At 47.7% G+C, this 7,563-nt stretch overlaps 1 protein-coding gene across 1 annotated transcript in view; it reads left to right on the plus strand.

The window, feature by feature from the left end:
* Positions 1–6,116: 6,116 nt before the first annotated feature.
* Positions 6,117–7,563, plus strand: part of ZHX1 (zinc fingers and homeoboxes 1) — a gene marked incomplete at its 3' end in the record, with an annotated part of 16,294 nt that continues 14,847 nt past the window's right edge. The window contains exon 1 of the mRNA XM_008068748.1: positions 6,117–6,229. The remainder of the gene's footprint in view (positions 6,230–7,563) is intronic.

The following is a 7,563-nucleotide window of genomic DNA, read 5'->3' on the forward strand; positions in this document are numbered from 1 at the left end:
CGCGCGCCACGCGGCCGGGCGGGCTCTGCTCCCCCCGGCCTTGGGGAGCTCCGCGGACCACTGCGCGTGGATGGCGGGCGCGGGGCCGGGCCTTCGGCGGCGGAGTGGCAGCGTTTCTTGCTTCCGCGCCCCTTTTCCTGAAGCCCCTCTCAGATGCTTTGTCCGACTGTCGGGGCTGGAAGGAGCGAAGAAGACTCCGAGGCTTGGGTAGCGAGGATGGTGCTTCAGAGACTTCTCGAACCAGTCTTGCGTTTTCAGAAGAGCTCCTGCGTCCTCAGTGGAAACGTTTGAAGCAGACGGTTCGGTGTCCGCTCGCCGGAACTTCACGTCTGGAGCATTTGGCAAGGCTGCCGTGCCTCGGTTTCCCCGGAGTGCATGCGGCTCTGGTTTTAGATTCGGTCTGAACACGTCAGGCGGGTGACCCAGCGCGTGGCTGCCAGATGGCTGGGGCTTGTGCCGGGCGGAGACACGCTGGTGCCGGAGGCTTGGTGGGCGAGCCCGCCCTCACAGGTCGCCTCTTACTCCAGTGGCTCTGGGGGGGACTCTGGGCCGCACGCAGCGGGCTCACCTGTGATGACACTTGCAAGCACTTTTCTTCAATGGGTGTGAATAGTTTCAGCTGCTGTGAGATGGAGGCGTAGGTGAGGTGGCTGGTGGAGGGTCCCTCCCTTGTGTGCTGGCCTTCACATCAGCCTGGAAGGGGGATGTGGTGCATCAGATTTCCTTTTCATGTTAACGGAGCACAACTTGTGATATTTGAGCTCGGCTTGCTGTGAACTGCGGCTTCGCACCGAAATGAAAGTGCTTTCACGTTACTGAAATGATCACAGATGACGCTGATGAAAAGAACCTCTCACCCCTGTTGCAGCATTGTGGATTTGGGCCTGAAGACTGTCCTACACAAGCGCTGAGAGCTCAGTACCCGAGCCAATTTTAATCTGACATCAGAGCCAACGCAAGTGTTTGGAACTACCCATCGCACTGTTCTTGGGATTAGCCGGTTTTGCACTTTTCCCAACCATCATAGCTATTTATTTATTTATATTACAGTAAGCACATTTACTTTTTTTTTTTTGAGTTGTAGTCTCACTCTGTCGCCCAGGCTGCAGGCAGCGGCACGATCAGGGCTCACTGCAGCCTCGACCTCTTGGACTGAAGTGGTCCTTCCGCTTCAGGCTCCTGAGTACTGGGTCTACAAGTGCACTAATTTTTTTATTTTTTGTTGAGACGTGTTCTCACTGAGTTGCCTAAGCTGGTCTCTAACTCCTGTGATCCTCCCACCTCAGCTTCCCAAAGTGCTGAAACTGTAGCTTTGAGCCACTGTGCTCGGCCTGTACATTTACTTTTTTTTTTATGTCAGAGTCTCACTCTGTCACCCAGGCTAGAGTGCGGTGACAAACCTGTGGCCACCACAGCCTCAACCTGCTGGGCTCAGGGAATCCTTCCTCCTTAGCCTTCCAAGTAGCTGGAACTACTGGCATGCGCCACCACGCCCATTTAATTTTTTGATTTATTGTAGAGATGAGGTCTTTTGCCATTGCCAGGCCATTTGCCTTACTGGACTCTGGCGTGGCCATCTGCTCTTTGAGCTATGGGTGTCGCCATGTTTCCTGGCTTTGGCCCTTCCCCTGCCTTGGGGAGGTGAATCTCCTCTTCCTCTCTCTCTCTTTCTCTAATTTATTTTCCTTTTTTTTTTTTTTTTTGAGTTGGAGTCTTACTCTGTTGCCCAGACTGGAGTGCAGTGGCCACTCCCGGCCACCACAGCCTCGACCTGCTGGGCTCCAGCGATCCTTCCACCTCACGCTTCTGAGTAGCTGGAACTACAGGTGCTACCACACCGGCTAATTTTTTGATTTATTGTAGAGATGAAGTCTCACCAAGTTGCCTAGGTGGGTCTCCACCCACGGGCTCAGGCAATTCACTCACCTCAGCCTCCCAAGGCGTGGCATTACAGGCTGAGCCACTGAGCCCGGCTTAATTTACCTTCTAAGTCTACATTTTCTAATCTAAAAAAAAAGATGCGATCTCGCAAAGTTGTCCAGCTTGGTGTCGAACCTATGGGCTCTCACCTCAGCCTCCTAAAGTGCTAGGATTATAGGCGTGAGCCACTGTGCCCGGCCGTACATGTACTTTTTTTTTTTTTTTTGAGTTGGAGTTTCACTCTGTCGCCCAGACTGGAGTGCAGTGGCCGCTCCCGGCCACCGCAGCCTCGACCTGCTGAGCTCCAGCGATCCTTCCGCCTCAGCCTTCCAAGTAGCCGGAATTACAGGCATGCGCTACCACGCCTGGCTGATTTTTTGATTTGTTGTAGAGATGAGGTCTCACCGCCCAGGTGGGTCTCGAACCCGTGGGCTCAGGCAATCCACTCACCTCAGCCTCCTAAAGGCGTGGGATTACAAGCTGAGCCACCGAGCCCGGCTTTGATTTGGAGTCTCACTCCATCGCCCAGGCTCCATCACCGCTCCTGGCCACTGCAGCCTCAACTTGCTGGGCTCCAGCAATCTTTCTGCCTCGGCCTTCCAAGTAGCCGGAACTACAGGCGCGTGCTACCACACCCAGCTAATTTTTTGATTTGTTGTAGAGATGAGGTCTTGCCAAGTTGCCTGGGCAGGTCTCGAATCCGTGGGCTCAGGCAATCCACTCATCCCAGCCTCCCAAGGCATGGGATTACAGGCTGAGCCACCGAGCCCAACTACATTTACTTTTAAGGCTACATTTTTTTTTACACTTAAAATCCTTTTAAATCTATGTAATTTCAAAAGTCAACTGTATTTCTGTTTTAAAAAACTGTGATACTAGCCTATGAATAAAAGCTAATGTTTCTATATTATTACTGTGTAATGTGATAGAAATATTTCATTTATCTCGTTGTTGTGATGTATTTGTAGTCATGAGTAATCACATCTGCATGACTGAAGTTGCTGAGTTAGGTTACTAAAGAGGATATACGTTTCAGTTTACATGTTGAAGATCTATATTTTATACATTTCGCCTTTTAAGTGAATATTCATATGTAAATTTTTATGTAGTTGGTCCTAAAAGATACTTAATCCTGGCATTTTATGCAATCAGTATTCCTAGTAGAGGCAATACATGTATACTTTTAGCCTAAACAAATAATAATGATATGCTTTGGAAAATAAGTATATATGGACAGTTTATTTGTTTTGTTTTGTTTGAGTTGGAGCCTCACTCTGTCACCCAGACTGGAGTGCAGTGGCCGCTCCTGGCCACCGCAGCCTCGACCTGCTGGACTCTGGCGATCCTTCCACCTCAGCCTTCGAAGTAGCTGGAACTACAGGCTCACGCTACCACACCTGACTACTTTTTTTATTATTGTAGAGATGAGGTCTCGCCAAGTTGCCCAGGCGGGTCTCTCACCCGCGGGCTCAGGCAATTCACTCACCTCAGCCTCCCAAAGCACGGGATTACAGGCTGAGCCACCGAGCCTGGTTTATGGACAGTTTAAAAGTGGCATTTATTCCAGAGAGTCAGTTGAACAAATCTTTTTTTTTTTTGAGTCTGAGTCTCACTCTGTCACCCAGGCTAGAGTGCACTGGCATGCTCACAGCCACCGCAGCCTTGACCTTCTGGGCTCAAGTGATCCTTCTGCCTCAGCCTTACAAGTACCTGGAACTACACGTGTGTGTTACCACGCCTGGCTTATTTTTTGATTTATTGTAGAGACAAGATCTGACCAATTGCCCAAGCTGATCTGGAACCCCTGAGCTCAGGCAGTCCTCTCACCTCCACCTCCCAAAGTGCTAGGATTGCAGATTTGAGCCACCGTGCCCAGCCGAACAAATCATTTTTAATGCAGGATTTTAGTTTTCAGTTTTTAGTATTAGATTTAAAAAAAATCATATTATCAGAACTTACCTTAACTAAATTAAAATATTAAAGTGGTAGCCATATTCCATACATAGTTATCATCTTAAATAAAATAACTGTTATCACATTTTGGTGATTTCCGACTCCCTTTGCCTCTTCCTAAAGGTCTTTCTTTCTCTTTTTGGCTTTTGTGAGAAATGAAGGAAGATAGAGGTTCTGATATTTCATTGTTGTTTTTTTTTTTTGAGTTGGAGTCTCCCTCTGTCGCCCAGACTGGAGTGCAGTGGCCGCTCCCGGCCACCGCGGCCTCGACCTGCTGGGCTCTGGCGATCCTTCCAGTTCAGCCTTCTGAGTAGCCAGAATTACAGGCGCGCGCTACCACGCCCGGCTGATTTTTTGGTTTATTGTAGAGATGAGGTCTCGCTGCCCAGGCGGGTCTCGAACCCGCGGGCTCAGGCATTCCACTCACCTCGGCCTCCCAAGGCGCGGAATGACAGGCTGAGCCACTGAGCCCGGCAGTTCTGATATTTCTAAGTGCCTCACTCATAGTTATGATTTTCCTCTGTCCTGCGTTTATTCCCTTGTACCACCAATACTGTCAAAAAGAAGTTTGTTATAACCTTGCTGAGCATGGACTAGACTTGGGGAGATGGAGAAAAAAGAACCATGTTTCTTCCTTACTATGATAAGATTATTTATCTCAGAAGTTTGCTAGTTCTCGGAAATACCCCTTAAAATGTGTCATACAATAATGATTCACTTTAAAGCTAAGGTCAGAGAAGGGGGGTGCATTAAGTTATGAATGATTAATGTCTAACTGTTAAAGCCACCTTGTTTCAACAGGACTTAAAATGCTCAAAGGTATGAAATGGCAAATAAAATTTATGGTTGGTAAATTTTAAAAATAATTTGTCATTTGTCAATATTCAGCAAATTTTAAACAGATTTCCTTTGCCAAAATTCACTGTATTTCTATGAAGTACCAAGAAATAGTCAAAAACTCCATGTGTTACTTTGTCAATCCTGACAACAACCTATTAAGTAAATACTGGACGATTATTAACCCTACATTATAGACGAGGGGGCTGAGGCAGAGATAGACCAAGCCACTTGTCTAAAGCCACACAGTTAGTCAGTAGCAGCACTGGGACTTGAACCCAGTCTGTTCCGGAGCCCAAGCGCTTGGTCTTTCTTTATAGTTCTTATACTGTCAGGTAACTTGCTCTTTTTCATTATGTAATGTGCATGGTTGAGATGAGCGCCTTCGTGTTTGGAGTTCACTCATCCTGAATTTAAAAGTATCCTTCGAGTTCGAGATGTTCTGATGTCGACCGGGCTCAGGAGCCGCAGTGGCAGCGCCAAGTGTGGCTTTCACCGCGAGTGCTGAAGAGCTTGTGGCCACCCCTCTCGTGGCCTGGCCCTCCTGTGTCTGCCAGCGTCTCTCAGGAGACTCACCAGGGAAAACTTGCAGTTCCTGTGGGATCTAAAAGTGGGTTGGGATAGGTTGCCGATTTCCTGCCGTATGAATAATTCATTTTGGAAAATGATCTCCCCTCCCTGGCAGCTGTTTGCTAACGTCCAGTCCACGTCCTGTGGTCAGAGGCCGAGGAGTGGCTGGTGGAGGAGACACCTGCACGTGAAACTGTAGACTCCCAGGCTGCTGAGAGAGTGGACACCCCCTGGGCCCCCCTGGAGATGCTCTTTTGCAGTTCTTGAAAATAATGTAACTATTCAGCCTAAGCGTTAACCTAACCTGGAAGTCTCTTACTAGAGGATGTGTGTATTCACATCATGTCATTCTTTTTTTGAGTTGGGGTCTCTCTCTGTCACCCAGGCTGGAGTGCAGTGGCACGCATCCTCATGACCACCCCAGACCTGCTGGGCTCCGGCGATCCTTCCGCCTCAGCTTTCCATGTAGCCAGAACTACAGGCGCATGCTACCACACCTGGCTAATTTTTTGATTTATTGTAGAGATGAGGTCTCACCAAGTTGCCCAGGCTATTCTCGAAACTCGTGTGCTCAGGCAATCCCCTCACCTCGGCCTCCCAAAGTGCTGGAATTACAGGCTTGAGCTACTGTGCCTGGCCTAATGTATAGTTTTAAATTTTGTGTTTCCTACCAATATGGGGGTTGACATTTAGAAGTTTCTTTTAAAACTTCTATGAGATAATACTGTTTTTCCAAAATTACATTTATTATTGAAAAGCCAAGTTATTACTGTAAAATGCCCTGACTAAGGCTAAGTCATCTCTAGAATAATAAGACGAATTGCTTTTCTTGTAGGAGAAGATAGATAGCTGTCTTGGACCTGCTGGTAACCATGGCCTGACCAGCACCTCTGAAGAGAAGGGACTCCACTCCCGGCCAGAGGACAGAATGCTGAGAATATCATGGCAGGTGTGTGACCCTTTCATCGCCTGGGTGTAGTAACACTCAGATGCCAAATGTACCTACTTTAGATCCTGTGATTCTATATTTGGCTAGAGTTTTTTAAAGTTTTCCTGAAAAAGCTGCAGATATATGCTTAACACTTTTCCTCAAAGATGTATTTTCAAACTTTAAAAACCATAGGAACATCAACTGCTTTAATTTTTTATTTTATTTTAAAGGTGGACTGCTTTAATTTTAAAGGAAGTCACATCACACTTTATAATAAATCTTATGTGGTTTAGTTTAGTTGACTTTTCAGTTATTATTTGCCGAAGTCTGCCGTGTCGGACATTGTACCAAGTGCTGTGATAACAGAGGCAAACACGGCCCGTGAACACCAGCGGGGCAGGGCCCTCCATGTGGGGGAATCGATCTAGAAGCTTTACTCTCCTTATGCCTGCACCTAGCAAAATGCTTCGAGACTTACGCGCGAAAGCAAATTTGAGATTTTATTTTCAATGTGCAGGCTACCAGTAACGGTTAATTATAGTTAGAAAAGTTAGGATATTAAATGCTTGTACTTGTATTGACCATACCTGAAAGGCACGGGAAACAGCCAGAAGGATGTCTCCCGAGATGGCGCCAACACTAGGGAACCTAACAAAGACAACAAAGGCCGTAAATTCCTGCCTCTTCCGTGCGCGCGCGAAACTTAAACTCATGTACAAACATTATCTCCCTATAGGAATACTACCTCATAGCTCCCTCCAATAAAGACCCTAAGATGGCTCTGGCTGGCACGGCCAGGCTCAGAGAGCACAGGCCGCCCCCTCCCAAAACCAATAAATACAGACCTCTCTCTCGCCCTCTGTCTCTCACTCCCTTTTCCCACTAGGCGGTTACAGACCTCCTTCCCTCTCCCTGTAGCTGCTGCTCTAATAAATCTCTTGGCCTCAAAGGGTACCGAGTCTCACTGGCGCCATCGTCCTTCAATACCAATATTTAAATATTGACTTATTTTTAACTTTTTGAAATTTTTCATTTATTTATTTATTTATTTATTTATTTATTTATTTTATTTTATTTTTTTTTGAGTGGAAGTCTCACTCTGTCACCCAGACTGGAGTGCAGTGGCCGCTTCCGGCCACCGCAGCCTCGACCTGCTGGGCTCCGGCGATCCTTCCGCCTCAGCCTTCCAAGTAGCCGGAATTACAGGCATGCGCTACCACGCCCGGCTGATTTTTTGATTTATTGTAGAGATGAGGTCTCGCTGCCCAGGCGGGTCTCGAACCCGCGGGCTCAGGCAATCCACTCACCTCAGCCTCCCAAAGGCGCGGGATTACAGGCTGAGCCACCGAGCC

The sequence above is a fragment of the Carlito syrichta genome, unplaced genomic scaffold, assembly GCF_000164805.1.
Source record: "Carlito syrichta isolate Samal-C Ts95f unplaced genomic scaffold, Tarsius_syrichta-2.0.1 Scaffold311510, whole genome shotgun sequence".
Lineage (NCBI taxonomy): Eukaryota > Metazoa > Chordata > Mammalia > Primates > Tarsiidae > Carlito > Carlito syrichta.